This window comes from Aedes albopictus, chromosome 2 (genome assembly GCF_035046485.1).
Source record: "Aedes albopictus strain Foshan chromosome 2, AalbF5, whole genome shotgun sequence".
In the NCBI taxonomy this organism is placed as follows: domain Eukaryota; kingdom Metazoa; phylum Arthropoda; class Insecta; order Diptera; family Culicidae; genus Aedes; species Aedes albopictus.
The window spans coordinates 257853218-257871274 of record NC_085137.1 but is presented as its reverse complement, the minus strand read 5'-3'; the positions used below and the strand labels follow the sequence as shown (position 1 = coordinate 257871274).

The 18057-nt window shown below is 43.7% G+C and overlaps 1 long non-coding RNA gene across 1 annotated transcript in view; it reads left to right on the top strand.

Annotated features, from left to right (window-relative positions):
- LOC109397792 (uncharacterized) overlaps positions 1 to 14802 on the top strand; it is a 47642-nt gene extending 32840 nt beyond the window's left edge. The window contains exons 2-3 of the long non-coding RNA XR_003897232.2: positions 13800 to 13858; positions 13932 to 14802. This is a non-coding gene — a long non-coding RNA (uncharacterized LOC109397792). The remainder of the gene's footprint in view (positions 1 to 13799; positions 13859 to 13931) is intronic.
- The last annotated feature ends 3255 nt before the right edge of the window (positions 14803 to 18057 follow it).

Below are 18057 nucleotides of genomic sequence, written 5' to 3'. Positions count from 1 at the left end.
TTATTTTCTCCAGTGAAAAGCCTGTATCCGCAATAATCGGGACACAGAAGTATGCCTGTAGCTATGTAATGAATCAGTAAATTTGCCCAAATAATTGACTGTGAACACTTTAGTGTTTGTTTGTCATTAGTGCCAAATTTCATAAAAATCGATGCATTATTTTTAACTGTGGGTGAAAAACAAACAGACGTGGTTTTAAGCATTTCACAATCATGACCATTTTTCATTCGCATAATAGATGGTTCTTTTACGCTACAGTTCAAAGTTCTGTGATGGTAATTATGAAATTTCGTTAGCTGTTATGATACTTATAGAGACACTTTCTTGCAAAATTTCAGCAACCTTGATCAATTGGTTTGAAATGTGCGATGTTTGCCTATTCATAACTTTTTAATTTCTCTGTCAATTTTCATGAAATTTTCAAGGAGATAGTTGATCATGTGTATATTATGCCTGCAAAAAATGATGACTTATGATATAGTACTTTCAATAGTACAATCGAAACAATAAAGAGTGCTTACTATTTTATGTCTGAGGGGCTAAAATCACGTTCAGTCTCAACACATGTTTCGACTGTAAAATTGTTGATAGTGCATCGATTTTTTTGTGATTTTGCCTATGCTACAAATGTGGATTGAGTGGTTTATGTTCAAAATTTCAGCCATTTCCTTTGCCAAATTCAAAAGTTACTGAGCTGATAAGCAAAACTAGGGGCTGTACAAAATTCAATGGCGCACATTCTTCTCTTTCATTGCTACAACAAAAAGTACTGCACCGATTCACATGAAATTGTATATGTGAAATGAACACATCTTAAGATGTTATTAGGCCAAACTTGAGCAATTTTAATGTATCTATTGCAGATCTACAGCTGTATTTCTGTTTCCCGATTATGGCGGATACAGGCTTAATTGCCTTTGTAATCGTTCTGTGACGGAGTGTTCAACCTAGAGGAAGCGAAGGATTTCCTCTTTATTGACGTCGAGCAGATACAGAATTACCGTACCTCAAAAACTCTCACGGCAATAGCCATCAAGGTCAGTGGCCTCCTCTAAAAGCGATTGGCTACCCGAAGAGATACATTAATTGTTCCCTGAGGGGTAATCGATTGAGATTCTAACTTACATACATATAATCTTGCTAAAAGCCATTCAAGCAAATCTTGGCTTACAATTAATTTAGCCGTGTTCAGATTAGAGTTTTCCTGGATTAACTCTTGGTGGTGAGCATGGAATTATTCCAATTTTTACTTACAATATCCATTGTTCTATGCCTCGGGTGTTTATTATTGTGTTGTTTCTTCCTATGAATTGGCAATTAGAAATCTTTAATAGATGTACGTACACAGCATCAATGTTCTGAATCGACGTTCAAGCTTCTCAAAATTGATCGAATCGATTTTTTTTAATTCAATTGATTGCATTGCATTTTTAATTCAATTGGGTTTTTAAATTAAGAAAAATGTATTGATTGTTTTATTTTATACAACAGAGCACCTTTTTCTGAGTCACTATGATTTTTTTCAGATTTTTGGAGTCTAATTTTGGTACCGAAAATCAATTTCAAAGAGATTTTTTGAAATCACCTTTTGACAGCTGGACAACAGCTCCGCCCAGTACAAACTGCGATGTGGGGTGATTCGACAAATCGCTCCCATACATACTTCAAATTGATTTTTAAACAGGTTTCCGGGCTCCAAAATTCATGAAAATTTGGATTTCGGGTCAATTTGACATGCAGATTCAGAATATCGAATTATCTCAACACCGTTTAAGAAGCTAATTGATTGAGTTAGTATTTTGATTGCTTATCCGCTATTGGAACAAGTAGTGAACATGTCATGTCATATACCAATCAACTCAGCTCGACGAACTGAGCCAATGTGTGTGTGTGTGTGTGTGTGTGTGTGTGTGTGTGTGTGTGTGTGTGTGTGTGTGTGTGTGTGTGTGTGTGTGTTTTTTTTTTTTTTTTTTTTTTTTTTTTTTTTTTTTTTTTCCTCCCTACCACCCTCAGCAGAGAAAACCGATTGGAAAAACTCTGCTACTTGCCTCGATCCCCCTGGTACCACTGACGCGACTGCTTCAGGGGGGGCAATGCGCTCATGCGCTCTCCTTCTTCTGTGCTCATGCACATTTCTTCGCATTTTAATTTGTTATTCTAATCATTTTTGTGTTCGTACCTAACCTATCGCCATTCAGCGACACAGTTGGTACAAACATACACCAAATTTGTTATTCTAGATGCTGCTAACTTGCTCCGAACAGTGCTCTTTCGGTGCCACTCCACTTTTTCGTCCAGCTTTTCGCACACGACCCGGATAGTCCCCGACGGTGGATCTACCCTATCCGACGAAGAGTTCCCCGACACTGAAACTTCTTCCGTTCCCGATACTTCCCAGGCTGGTGCCAAGGTCGGTCCTGCAATTCCGGTTGGAGACTGGCTTCCGGTTCACAGGCGCCCCGACGACCAAGCTCCGGTGCTTTTTCGCGGATTACTCGGTCTAGTCCCCGGCGGTGGACGGACCTAGCCTACTCCGACAGAGAAAGTCCCCGACGGTGGAAGTTCTCTCGACACCGATGTTTTCATTCCGACCAGTATGGTGCCAAAGTCGGCCCGGCGATTCCGGTTGGTGGAAGACTTCCGGTTCACCGGCGCTCTGACGACCAAAACCGGTGCCACGTTACGGACGACTCAGTCATGTCCCCGGCGGTGGATCATGCCTACCCGGATCGCGGTCCTGCGCTCTCTGGTCTTCGCGCCACTTCCTTTGCAGCGCGCACAACATCCCCGTTACTGCTCTGTCGACAGCGTTCCACGTGTCTTCGTGGCGACACATCTCCTCGGCAATGTTGTCGACGGTCAGGCCGCGCATATCCCTGCGCATCTCCGAGAACCTAGGGCATTCGAAGACGACGTGCGCCGGTGTTTCCTCCACGTTCACACACTCCGGACACAGAGGGGAAGACGCGTGACCGAATCGAAACAGGTACTTCCGGAAACAGCCATGCCCGGACAGAAACTGCGTCAGATGGAAGTTCACCTCCCCATGCTTCCTGTTCACCCACGCCGACACATTTGGGATCAGTCGATGGGTCCACCTTCCGTTCGCCGCATTGTCCCACTCTTGTTGCCACTTCGCCAGCGAGTCAATTCTAGCAGCTGCTCTCGTATTCCTTGCGTTACTCCGCCGATAGCACTCGACGTCTTCCTCTAGGGTGATACAGATGGGCATCATCCCAGCGATAACGCATACAGCCTCCGACGAGATTGTTCTGTAGGCACTCGCGACTCTCATAGCCATGAGCCGGAACACACTGCCCAGCTTTCCACGGTTTCTCTTCGTTTTTAGCGCCGAAGCCCAGGCTGGCACTCCATACCTAAGTATTGAGGTTGCAACATTTGCCAAGAGGCGCCTCCTACTGCTTCTTGGACCGCCCGCGTTTGGCATAATCCTCGCTACTGTGTTAACCGCCTTCGCCGCCTTTTCGCAGGCGTAGTCAACGTGCGCGTTAAAGTTTAAGCGGTCATCGACCATCACGCCCAGGTGCTTCAAAGCGCGCTGCGATGAAATTATCTCCTCTCCGATCGTGATCTCCAACCTTTGCACTGCTTTGCGGTTACTGACTACGAGCACTTCTGTCTTGTGATGGGCTATCTGCAGCTTCACTCCATTCATCCATCTTTCGACTGTGTCGATTGCCTCCGATACCAGCACTTCGACTTCATCGATTGATTCGCCAGATACCGCTAAGACAACGTCGTCTGCGAACCCTACGATAATGACACCTGCCGGAAGCTTCAGTGTTAACACACCATTGTACATTGCGTTCCAGAGCGTTGGGCCAAGTATTGACCCCTGTGGAACACCTGCTGTCACTCTAAACGACCTCTGCCCTACGTTGGTTTCGTACACAAGGACTCTATTCTGGAAATAGTTCTTTAGAATCCTACACAGATAGTCGGGGACCCGCATATTATGCAGGGCTACGGCGATAGCTTCCCAACTGGCGCTGTTAAACGCGTTTTTAACGTCTATCGTTACCACGGCGCAGTAGCGATCTCCTCTCCGCTTTTGTAAGGATGCCCTTTCCGCCATCTCAACGACGGTCCGAATTGCGTCAACCGTCGATTTTCCCTTGCGGAAGCCGAACTGCATCGTGGACAGCCCTCTCACACTTTCGGTATACTCGGTCAGCCGGTTAAGGATAATCCTCTCCAGAAGTTTTCCGAGCGTATCCAACAGACAGATCGGCCTGTACGATGCTGGATCTCCCGGCTGCTTCCCTGGTTTTGGCAGCAGCACTAGTTTTTGGACCTTCCATATATCCGGAAAGATGCCTTCCTCCAGGCATTTCTGCAACACTGACCTGAACATATCAGGATACTCCAGGATCGCTGCTTTCAACGCCACGTTGGGGATTCCATCCGGACCGGGAGCCTTCTTCACCTTCAATGCTTTCGCCACGGCAACGAGCTCGTCGTTGGAGACCAGTCGGTTTACGTCAAATTCCGCATCGCCCTCGCTGTACGGCGTAGGTGGCCACGTTGTTATATCGTGTTTTGGAAACAAGCCCTCCACGATACCCTTCAGTTTGTCTGGGCACATTTCGACTGGCGTCATTGGGCCCTTCAGCTTTGCCATTATGATGCGGTAGGCATTTCCCCAGGGGTTAGCGTCGGCTTCCTGGCATAGCTCCTTGTAACAGTTCGCCTTGCTCTGCTTGATAGCTCGTTTGAAGGCAGCTCTAGCTTCACGGAACGCAACCTTGCGCTCTTCTCTATCGGCTCCAGTTCTTGCCCTCTGAACTCGTCTCCTAGCTCGGAGGCAAGTCGCACGAAGGGTGCTGAGCGTCGCATTCCACCAATACGCTGGGCGTCTAGCGTTCCTAGGTTCAATCTTCCTCGGCATTGCTGCATCACATGCCGTTGTTAGCGCTTCCGTCAACCATCCTGGGTCGAGGTTTGCCGCATCGCTGTTTGGCCGAAGTGCCTCAATATATGTCTCCTTGTCGAAGTCCTTCGTCTTCCACTTCCGCTCATAAGTCCTAGTTCTCTGGATGGACGTAGGAGCTCTCTGGCCTATCTTGTAGAGGATCGCCTGGTGGTCGCTGTGGGAGTACTCCTCACTCACCCTCCAGTCCATGTCTTCCATCAACGATGGACTACAGAATGTAATGTCGATGATGGATTCACGACCGTCTTTGCGGAATGTGCTGACTGTTCCTACATTGCACAGCTTTACGTCCAGCTTCGCCAGAGCTTCAAGTAGGCTATATCCTCTTGCATTGGTTTGCCGGCTGCCCCACTCAACGGCCCAGGCGTTGAAATCGCCGCCGATGACTACTGGCCTACGTCCTACCAGCGTGTCAGTGAGTGCATCCAACATCCGGTTGTATTGCTCCTCGGTCCATCTTGGAGGCGCATAGCAGCTACATACGAAGACACCGTTAACTTTGGCGATCACGAAACCTTCGTAAGAGTTTTCCACCACTTCCTCTATAGGGAATCTGCCCATAACTTGTATAGCTGCCAATCCTGCTATATCCGCTACCCAATTGCCGTTCTCAGGAGGAACCCGATACGGCTCTGCGATGATCGCAACATCACACTTTGTCTCTGCTGTCGACTGCCACAACAGTTGCTGTGCGATGTCGCAATGATTCAGGTTAATTTGCGTTATCTGCATCATTGTTGGCCTGCCTTCGCCTTTTTGTAGGCCGGGCATTTATAGCCTCCCATCCGGTGGCCATTTCCTTCCTCCGGCTTGCACAGCATGCACTTGGGTTGCTTCGTGCAGTCTCGAGCAACGTGTCCGTTTTCGCCGCAGTTCCAGCACCGTTTGGACCTATCTGGACCCTTACAGTGTCTGGATTGGTGACCAAATTCCATGCACCTGAAACACCTCTCCATTTTCTTGGTGACTCGGGGAGCCAGTCGCAGCGGGCACACCGCCCATCCGACCTTGATCTCGCCGGTTACCGCTATCTTGTTGGCCGCATCTACTGGTAGTCGGATTGCCGCCGTCTGGGTACCTGCAAACGATCTCCTGATTTGGATTGTCACCGGTACTTCCAAGTTGCACTGCTCGGTCAATGCAACTCTCAGCTCTTCCTCAGTCGTGACCTCGTCCAAATCCTTGACCTCGAGCACTGCCTCCTGTGAAAGTGCTCTCACGGTGGCCTCGCTGCCTACGGATTTCGCAATGAGCTCCCGGTACTCTGAGCTCTTAATCGCCGGATCCTTCTTGAGCTCGAACAGCATCTCTCCTTTCTGGGTGCGCCTGGTCTTCACCACGTTTTCACCCAACTCTTTTAGCTCCGGGTCCTCCCTCACTTTCCTGAGGAGCGCAGCGTACGTCGTCTTGTCCTTCGCCTCGACGATCAGTGCATCACCCTTCTTCCTCTGCCTAGGGGGCCGGCGATTTTCTTTCTTCTTCTGTTCCTTCCTCTTTTCTTCCTTTTTCTGTACTTCCTTCTCCTTTCGCTTCTTATTCTTCGCCTGCTGGCTCTCCACAGTGCGCCATCCATCATCTCTCTGATTGCTGCCGCGCTCCCGTTCACTTCTTTGTTTCTTCGGGACTTCCTCTTCTCCTGGCGTATCTCTGCCTCTTTTCTCCGAGCGAGTATTCCGATGGTTCTTCGGCGTCTCCATATTTTCGACCGTGGCTCGTTGCTGCTGCCGCTGCGTAGCTGCTGCAAGAGCATGTTTAGTCGCTGCTAATTCGCTCTCTGCCTCATCCGCTTTCTGCATCACGCTGTGCCATTCTTTCACGGCAGTTCCGAGAGCCCTCCTAATCTTCAACACCAAGTCCTTGATGTCCTTGTGCACGTTGTGCTTTTTGTCGACGAACTCGTGTAGGTCATCCGTCAAGTTCTTCGCCGCAACTACCTTCGGCTGTTGTTGAGGCACGCTCCATCCACTATTCGTCGGCAGCTGCTGCTCCGAGTGTACCGCACTTTGTTGTGAAGCCGCTTCTTGCCGCGGTTCTGCACCTTCTGTTTGCTGAGGCGGAGACCTCAGCAATCCTCCTCTGGCGAACGGATTCGCCACCTTTCCACTGTTACTTCCGTTTTCTCCTTCCATGTTATTGGGTCCCCCCTCCGGGCCGCTATCTCCACCCGCTGTACGTAGTCGCTTTCGTGATCTCTTGGTTGTCTATGAAACAGGGAGGCCAAGCGAGGGTTGAACACGAACCTTCATGGGGTTCGTGTCCAGAGCCAGATCAGCGTAAGTCGGGAATTTTACATCCGAGCCTAGTACCCATCAAAATTGACGGACAAGTGAAGAACGTTTCCGAAGGCCTGCCAAGGTTTTACCGGGACGGAGGCAGACGCACCATTAGCCCACTCGCCGTTTCAAGTAGGTGTCACCCTTCTTTACTCAGGAAGCAGAATGGCACGAATGTCAGCCCATCGTCGTCATCCGATCCGTAGTCCGTAGTCCGTTGTCATTTGCATTGACCAGTATGCCATAATCAGGATGTTACTGGCATCAATCCTGATGTGCCGGTTGGCACTCCGGGTGTTTGGGCTAAGGCACTTTGAAAGCGGTACCAGGTCGCTTGTACGGAGTTGCTTGCAGATGTGTGGCTTTTTATGAGGATCCAACAGAGCCCACTGTTGAAACCCCACCACATCCTAGGCATCCTCCGCTTGAGCTGTCTGGAAGCCAGAAGCTCGGTCACTCCCCGAAGGAAGAGCCAAAGGTGGTAATCCACACGGGTGTGTGAACGGTTTTCGCTTGGGAAAACTCCCAAGCTTCCACCCGACTCGCAGAAGGGGGGGTTCGTCAAGCCCCTGGACTCCTGTCCCTGCTGCTGTGTGTGTGTGTGTGTGTGTGTGTGTGTGTGTGTGTGTGTGTGTGTGTGTGTGTGTGTGTGTGTGTGTGTGTGTGTGTGTGTGTGTGTGTGTGTGTGTGTGTGTGTGTGTGTGTGTGTGTGTGTGTGTGTGTGTGTGTGTGTGTGTGTGTGTGTGTGTGTGTGTGTGTGTGTGTGTGTGTGTGTGTGTGTGTGTGTGTGTGTGTGTGTGTGTGTGTGTGTGTGTGTGTGTGTGTGTGTGTGTGTGTGTGTGTGTGTGTGTGTGTGTGTGTGTGTGTGTGTGTGTGTGTGTGTGTGTGTGTGTGTGTGTGTGTGTGTGTGTGTGTGTGTGTGTGTGTGTGTGTGTGTGTGTGTGTGTGTGTGTGTGTGTGTGTGTGTGTGTGTGTGTGTGTGTGTGTGTGTGTGTGTGTGTGTGTGTGTGTGTGTGTGTGTGTGTGTGTGTGTGTGTGTGTGTGTGTGTGTGTGTGTGTGTGTGTGTGTGTGTGTGTGTGTGTGTGTGTGTGTGTGTGTGTGTGTGTGTGTGTGTGTGTGTGTGTGTGTGTGTGTGTGTGTGTGTGTGTGTGTGTGTGTGTGTGTGTGTGTGTGTGTGTGTGTGTGTGTGTGTGTGTGTGTGAGTGTGTGTGTGTGTGTGTGTGTGTGTATGTGTGTGTGCGTATGTTACAAAAAAAAGTCACGCACGTTTCTCAGCCGTCTGATATCCGATTTGGATTCTCTTAGTTGCAAATGAAAGCTACAACATCCTAGTAGAACCCTATTGAATATTATTACGATCGGACATTTGGTTACCGAGATATCTTTCGAAGAGTACTTTAAAGTAATATAGGTTAGATTTTTGAAATTTTTGACATTTAGCATATTGATGAATATCTCAGCCGTCTGTCAACCGATTTGAGTTCTCTTGGCAGCAAATGAAAGCTACAACATCCTAGTAGATCGCCCAGAAATTTTATTTCGATTGGACATTTGGTTACAGAGATATCTTTCCAAGAGTTCTTGGGATTTATACAACTAAACTTTTTGAGATTTTTGACCAAGTGCATAATAATAAATATCTCAGCCGTCTGTCAACCTATTTGGGTTCTCTTAGCATCAAATGAAAGCTACAATATCCTTGTAAAAGGCCCTGAAATTTTATTTCGATAGGACATGTGGTTACTGAGATGTCTTTCGAAGAGTGTTTTGATAAATTCCTTTTTTATTTATTATTATATTCGCTTGTTATCTTGCATGAGCTTTTGACCAGTCTAAGAAAAATTTTGTTTCAAAAAAATAATGCTGACCTCATATAAAGTGTATACTAGCAGGTTATTATTTTCAATAAAATTATAAATAACAAATTGGGTTTTTTAATTAAGAAAAATTCAATGATTTTTTATCTTTAAACGAAAGAGCACCTTTTTTTGAGCCGCTATGATTTTTTCAGATTTTTAGAACTTTATTTTGGTACCTTAAATCAGTTTCAAACAGATTTTTTGAAATCACCTTTTGACAGCTGGGCAACTGCTTGACCGCACCGTTCAGTACAAAATGCGATGAGGGGTGATTCGACAAATCGCTCCCATACAAATTTCAAAATGATTATTAAATAGGTTCCCGGGCACCAAAATTGATGAAAATTTGGATTTCGGCTCAGTTTGACATGCAGATCCAGAATATGGAATTATCTCAACATCACTAAAGAAGCCAATTACACATAAACAGGAATTCTATGAAAACTAACAATATGTTAAATGAAATCTTTGAATTTATATATTGAGCATGAGCATGAGCATAGATGACCGCACAATTCGTAGTTGCTACTCCGTGATTGACCAGAGCAATCGAAATTGCACAAGGAACCAATGAATAGGGCTTGGGACTAGCTTACTATTCTCAATGTACACAGGTCGAGAGCTCTCAACTTTAATAAGGTCAATAACGGCGCCGGCCACGTCCTTACGGTCATCGAGGATGGAAGGGAATGTTAGTAAGACAAACGTTGTTAAAAAGACCGCGAATCGCTGCATCTCCACGTTTGCCTCAGGAAGGAATTTTTTGTTAGTAGGGTAAGGTACATTGTCAGTCCGGGAGTCACCTATGGTTGGTGATATGATTTGACAATGGATCAATATACACAAACCGCCGTTAACAACCGACCATTTTTCGACGCAAGAACTAGCCAAAAAGAAAATTCTATCGCGCGTCTCCACTCCACTAGGGAGCAGAAACCTTTAGTCTATTCCACACAGAAATACACTGAACGCGACTCACTTGTCGGCGCCCGGATTTTTTTTCTCGACCGGCGAACCCGAAGTAACATTTTTTCACTCTTTTGTGTAAATGCAAAAATGAAAGAAAATATTTATTATCAACTAAAAGTGTATTGGAAACTAGCGCCGAAGGGAAGCGAAAAATTCGGAACCGACTCGAACCACGGCGCGCGCACACTCGTCCCGTCGTCGGAGCCCCGCAGAGAGAAGAGAAAAAAAAATCGCAAAAATCTAGCAAAGCCAGCGCGCGAAGCTTTGCTGCTGCCGAACTACCGCACACTATTGACTGCTTGGCGTCCCGTCGTCGGAGCCCCGCAGAGAAAGTAAAATCGCAAAAATCTAGCAAAGCGAACGCGCGGAACTTTGCTGCTGCCGAACTACCTCACACTACTGACTGCTTGGCGTCCCGTCGTCGGAGCCCCGCAGAGAGAAGGGGAAAGAAAATCGCAAAAATCTAGCAAAGCGAACGCGCGAAGCTTTGCTGCTGCCGAACTACCGCACACTACTGACTGCTTGGCGTCCCGTCGTCGGAGCCCCGCAGAGAAAATAAAATCGCAAAAATCTAGCAAAGCGAACGCGCGAAACTTTGCTGCTACCGAACTACCGCACACTAGTGACTGCTTGGCGTCCCGTCGTCGGAGCCCCGCAGAGAGAAGGGGAAAGAAAATCGCAAAAATCTAGCAAAGCGAACGCGCGAAGCTTTGCTGCTGCCGAACTACCGCACACTAGTGACTGCTTGGCGTCCCGTCGTCGGAGCCCCGCAGAGAGAAGGGGAAAGAAAATCGCAAAAATCTAGCAAAGCGAGCGCGCGGAACTTTGCTGCTGCCGAACTACCGCACACTAGTGACTGCTTGGCGTCCCGTCGTCGGAGCCCCGCAGAGGGAAGAGGAAAATAAAATCGCAAAAATCTAGCAAAGCGAGCGCGCGAAACTTTGCTGCTACCGAACTACCGCACACTACTGACTCTGTTAAATGAAATCTTTGAAATCTTTGAATTTATATATTGTGGAAAAAATACAAGAACCAAAGTAACTAGCTAATGCCAAAACTGATTTACATAGTAGATATATCATTTTTATCCTTTTTACACCATAACCATGAACACCAAGTACTTCGGAGCTAATTTATTCGACTGATTAAGAGATAATAGACAAAGTGTATCTAGCTGATTTTCTTATCCATTTGTTAATCGATTCAAGATCTTTTGGCAGTTAACAAAAGATACAATATTCCAGAATATGTAATCTATTTTTTTTTTAAATTTCATACAAGATTCTAGAAGGTGTCTGGCATTTCTTGTGGCTTAGTCCATGATCCATGATGCTATTTTGAAAACCAATCCACTAGATGCCAAATCCTCAATATTTTCTAGAACTTTTGGTCAGTCACACAAAATAAATTTGTTAAATACGAATAATACAACGATATTTTTAATAAGTGTAAGAAGAGTTCTGTTCACCATAGGTGGATTAAATCGGGTTTTTACTTCAACCACTGATTGGATAGCTGTTCCTTCCCAAATAGCATTCCATAAGCAATCGGAATAGGAGTATTAAAGTGTTAACATGATAAACTTTCAGTAAGCAATGTACGAATTACTCCGTTACCACGCAGCGCAACCACGCAACGCAAGTTGATAGTGCAGCCTGAACACCACTATTCTTTTGACTTCTGCTAGATTGTGGAGATACGTCCCGAGCGTCTGTTCACCAAGAATGTGCGGCTCAAACAGCGTCTGCTCTGACATCTCTTACGACAAACTTCGCACTCTAAGTGAAATGCGCAATAAAATCTTATGACGATGTTGGATAAATTACAATGGTGTCATAATGTACAGTACAAGCAAGAAAAAGGAACACACTGGCCATTTTTCATACAAAAAAATCAAGTTTGGAAACCTGTATCTCAGGTTCTACGGCACCTAATAATATGAAATTTCAACTGAAGCTCAGAAGTAACTTGAAATTTCATTGACGGAAAACTTATGCAATTCGGCAGACAATTAAACGTTCCATAATAAATACAAAATTTCCAATAAATAATTCGAAAAGTCCCAGTGAAGAAACAGGGGTGTAAGCAGTAATAAATAGCAAAAGTTCCATAAACAAATAGAAAAATGCATAAATAAATCAAAAGTTTCCATAAATAATTGATTTTTGAGCAATTAAAAACGTCAAAAATGCAATGAATAAATCAACTGTTGCAATAAAAAAAGCCAATTTTCTCACCAAATAACTTCGAATTTTCCATAAATAAATCCGATTTTTCCATAATAAATTAGAAAATTCACAATAAAAAAATATCGGAAAAGCAATAAAAAATTCAAAAAATGCAATAAAAAATGACGAAATTACCCATGGAAAACAAATGCAGAAAAGTATGAGACAGTGAAATGCTGAATCGCACTTATATGACTGAATCGATTGAAAAGCTTGCGAAACTATGATTGCAATTTACCGAGCAATTGCTTGCTGCCCGAACTCGCTATCGCTCGTTGGACCTAAAAAATAGGGATAACATCTATGTTTGCATTATACCGGGCAAATTCTTGAATCTGTGGTTTGCCTAGAACCGAATCGATGCAGTTGCGGTGCATCGGATATCGGAAACTTCGGCGGCCTTCTGCCGCATCAGTTCCTCAATCCTTTATGCGCCTTCGCCGCATGGTCTATGTAATTTTTGGCTCAAAATTCATTTACGTTTATTGCTCGTTTTTTGACATTTATTGATAATTTATTTTTTTGTTATTGCACTTTTTGAATTATTTATTGCTTTTTCGATATTTTTTTATTGTGAATTTTCTAATTTATTATGAAAAAATCGGATTTATTTATGGAAAATTCGAAGTTTTTTGGTGGGAAAATTGGCTTTTTTTATTGCAACAGTTGAATTATTCATTGCATTTTTGACTTTTTTAATTGCTCAAAAATCAATTATTTATGGAAACTTTTCATTTATTTATGCATTTTTTATTTGTTTATGGAACTTTTGTAATTTATGACTGCTTACACCCCTGTTTCTTCACTGGGACTTTTGGAATTATTTATGACGAATGATCACTTTCTTATGAGTCGTTTATATTTTAGCCTATGCAATTCTGCTTAAAACCTTAAAAATTATTATTTTTTTAATTTGGTAAAAAATAGTAAACATTTGATTTAAAAATATTTTGAAAGCAGTCAATTTTAGCGTTTTTGTTTATTCTTAAAAGTTGGACGCATTGTTAATGTGAGTAATTTCGCCGAAGCATGTATTGCCCTAAACATTCGCATTTCAGAGTTATTTCAATTTTAAATTTTTCATGATTTTTCTTAAAATGGCAGTTTTTGAATAACTTTTCAATAATTATATAAAATAGCATACATTTCACAGAAATCAGATTTCAAGTTATTTCTGTGCTGCAGTTAAAATTTCAGGGCAATCGGTGCTCTAGAAGCCAAGATAGATCCCTTCAAACTTGACCATTTTGTATGAAAAATGGCCATTGTGTACTTTATTCTTGCCAGTACTGTACGTCCCATAGCAATCATATTCGTAATTGTCGTTAAAACTTAATTCCCTGTAGAAAAGTCGAACAGAAGTGTTTTAACGCGTAAATATCATTTGTCAAAAACATATAATACGAAAAGTTCACCTTTTTCTATTTGCAAAACTAAAAAGAGGAAAAAACACATTTACTAATAGGATAATGATGAATCAGTTCTTTAACATTTGCCGTTATATTTTCGTTCCAGCACACTCGATCCATATTCTTGGTAATCACGGATTCCCCTGATGCATCCAATTGCCCCGCGTAACTATAAATGAGTGTTAATTGAATGCTTTTTTACCGAATTGATTTCAAGTACATTTCATCGCACTTTCAGAATTCAAACCACGAAACGGCGCGAGGCTTTTGCAGAGCAATGTGCATTCGAATGAGCGGATCGCACGTGGGATGCTGTAAACTGGAAAGGGCGAACGATTCCACCGGGGAAGAGCAGTCACGCGAATGTATCAGCCAGCCGGTACGGAAACAGCAAATGGCACTCGGACGTGCTCCCGCCGCGTCACGTGCACATCCGACCAACTGAGGTGGCAGAATTCAATATGAAAAATAATTCACTATTTATGTTTGTTTTATACTCTCTTTATTTATTTAAAACACTCTCATTGGAACGAAAACAAACCGAAACCCAAACCATATGCCCCAGGATAAAACGAGCCGGATCGGACGATGATTCATTAAAAACAACTACCTTTCATTGATTTATGCACACTGAAATACCATGGGTATAAGACGGCGATACTAGAAACAAAAAAAAATGACGGGATAAAAATGCATCGGCATGAATTAATAAACAAATGGCCGCACACGTTTGAATAATTCAGTGCCACAGAGTGCAGCTTAGTGTTTGATGTTTGCAATTAATATGGAAAATTGAAGCAATTGTATTCAACTTATCAACCTTTTGTGTGGGACTCAGACAGCTTGCGCTGATGATTTTCGGAACAAGATATGCTGGGAAATTGCATAATTTTGTATTTGTTATATTCCCTCGTACTAACGGTTTTGACAAGAAATCTACGAGGGGATCTACCGCTGTGTTACGCTCCATACAAAAATTCAAACTTCCCCAAACAAATTTTGTTACGTGGGGGAGGGAGGTGATTTAAAATTGGGAAATTCTGCGTTACGTAATATGCGAATGAATCCATAATGGCGCACGTTCAGTGAAGTGCTAGAGGAGGGCGCTCCGCCGTGAGCGCAACCTACTCTAAGCGGAGAAAAGCTGGTTGTGGAGCTCTTGTACCTATGTTTGCGATGGAACCATGCTCATATACAAGTTCCCCAAGAACTGAGAGACCACCGGTGTACTGATGGACTGATTGTGAACCTGCGCCGCGCCTGCCTACGGGGCAGAAAGGCGGACAGTGTTGCATTTGAACTGAACGCGAGCCAAAAATGAACTGAACGCGTTCAATTTTTTGAACGTGAACGCAGTAAACATTGAACTTGCGTGTCAGAGCTTTTCACTGCTGATGAACGCCCGTTCAGATCCCCATTCGGCTCAATGTTCTAATGCACGATTCTATCAATATGTGAAGCTAATGAATCGGTCCAGTCGTCCAGAGTTCCGTAGAAATAAGAAAGACTTCATGGAACATGGTCCTTTACTGTACCACATAATACCATATTAGTAATACGTACCTACATACAATGCAATGTTGCATGGTCCACTGCACGAATTTACGCTGGCCTGCTTACTCCCACTCTCAAATTTTCTTTAAGAGTGAGCAGGCCAGCGTAAATTCGTGCAGTGGACCATTGTGGGGTTGGGAAGGGAGCGGATCGAAACGTCCGGGGTGACCAAGGATGGCAGAAAATCAGTTCAAGGGATAAATGATACTGTGGGGGATGAACAAAGCTGAGTAGCATTTCCCATGCGTGTATTTCCCCTAGCAAGCATCAGTGACAGCCAGCACCATGACGGGGTCGTCGTCAGTGTGATGCTGCCTCATTGACGAGTGGACTGTTGGCGGAGCAAGTCGTCATCACCGTGAGGTTCCGTATTATGCCAAGTGATTCTACTGCAGTTTGCTAAGATGGCTGGGAACGGATTGTTCCAGTGAGTTGCCCGGTATTCACATTGGCGATCCTGCCAGGAGTGCATCATAATCAATAACAAGTTAACCATAAAATAGGTAGAATCACTTGGCATAAAAACAGTGAGAGAAAACAAATCGTTTTGGTGTGTGAAGTGTGTGGTGGTGCTGCAAACACAGTGAAGTGGGTGTTGCAATTCTGCGGTTCCTGACGAAAGCTAGAGCGCGGAAAGTTTTTGTCATTCCAACCGCGTTCTGTTTTAGCCTTGGTTCTAGCACAAACACATGAACAAAGGCGCGGTGACGTGGTTGATTTTTGTTGTCGACTGGTAGCACGCTGTGGATAGGTGGTCGGTCGATGATTGCATGCATGTTTCTTCATGTTCTTGCTCGGCATGGATGGTCGCGCTTTCGTTGATTCCTCGGATCGTACATGCTCGTGTTGTCGCTCGGTTGAACGGTAAATGCAAACAGGTTGATGTGCATGATGGTAGAGGTGTTTGACTATTGTGAATGTTGTCGTAAAATACTCGCGGCGTTGGTTGGTTGGGTTGGTTTTTGCTCGGGTTTTTGGTTGGGCAAATTAATGGCGTGTCGAACCGCCGAAAATTTTTCTGCATAAAGAAAATGCAGGGACGTGTAATGAAAACCGTCCAAGGAAACGGCATTTTTAGATAACCGCCGAAAATTATTCTGCATAAAGAAAATGCAGGGACGTGTAGTGAAAACCGTCCAAAGTAAAGGCGTTGTTGGATAACCGCCGACAATTTTTCTGCATAAGGAAAATGCAGGGACGTGTAATGAAAACCGTCCAAGGAAACGGCATTTTTTGGATAACCGCCGAAAATTATTCTGCATAAAGAAAATGCAGGGACGTGTAGTGAAAACCGTCCAAGGTAAAGGCGTTGTTGGATAACCGCCGACAATTTTTCTGCATAAGGAAAATGCAGGGACGTGTAATGAAAACCGTCCAAGGAAATGGCGTTATTGAAAAACTGCCGAAAATTGTTTGCATCAGGAAAATGCAGCGATGTGTAAAGAAACCCGTCTAAGGAAATGGCGTTGCATGATAACTGCCGAAAGCTGTGCGTGAGGAAAATGCAGGGACGTGTAATGAAAACCGCCCATAAAAATTACATATCGTAAAACAGTTTAAAATTCGAAGTACGCAATGAAAACATATCTACTGAAAATATGTTGTAGAACCTCTTTCGAACTCGTTATGTAGAGTCTATTTTCGTATAATGAAGGACATTTGTGTGTTATATATGATCCATCTGTACCATCACATTGAAGCATTGAAAATGGAGTAATGCTTGTTCAATTTATTTATTTATTTTTTTCTGAAAAAGGATGAAATAAAAATATGTCTACAAAGTTTAAACATTAATCAAAAGGTGTGTAATAAAGTAAATTTCGAAAAAAAATATGGAAAAAGTTTCCACACCTAACCCATGAAAATTCAGAGAAGACTTCAATGAAAACGACGTGAGTCATAGGAATTCGAAAACATCGACGATTTCTTCAAGTATTCTGCAAAAAAAAAGTGCTTCATAAAATCTACCAAAAAACGCTTCAATAACTGTACCCGCAACGAGTGCATCGATTGTAAATCAAACAGAAATTTTGTCATGACTACAGAAGTTTACGTATTTTCAGGATAACGTTATCAGAACTTTTGGCAAAAAAACGATTCGACAGAAGTTCCATTATTAACTGTTTCAAGAATTTTGTCAATTTTGTCATTTCGGAACTCTTCCATAATGAATCAACGAAATCCTTCAGGTTTTTTTTTAAGACTTCCGGTACTTTTTTCTTGCAAATTCCACAAAGCAGATTTCAGAGTCACCCAAGAGCTCGAATTATTTCAAAAATCTTGCCATGATTTGGTGTTTTTTTTTAACTGAGCTTTTAGTGCAAAGCAAGATATCTAGTAGTCCAAGCTAGAAACATTAGCATTGTTTTACTTAAGCTCTATATTCCAAAATTCTAATTTAAAAATGTTTTTTCCTCATTGTGTTGAGCTTTATGTCTGAATGTTTAATGTTAATGCATTTGAAAACCATTTCCGCAAAATCTGCGCCGTAATTTGTAAAATCGCGCGAAATTCGCGCGAAACGCAAAAACCGCGCAAAACGCAAAATCCGCGCCAGTTGTAACAGCCCTGTGATTGGTTAGCATTGGAAGTTATCAATCAAATGATATAGGTTCGATATTAACAAAAGTGCGTTTACTAAACAAAAAAAGTAAATGTGGCCATTCGTCTTAATTCTTGTATCTTGAAGTGTATCTTGTTGCATTGGTGCCATAAGGATGAAGAGAACGAAATTGAGGGTTTGAGCGTAAAAATAACAAGCCTGCTAGTAAGAAAACTTTTTTTTCGGAGAAGAGGGAGAATGTGGGGGA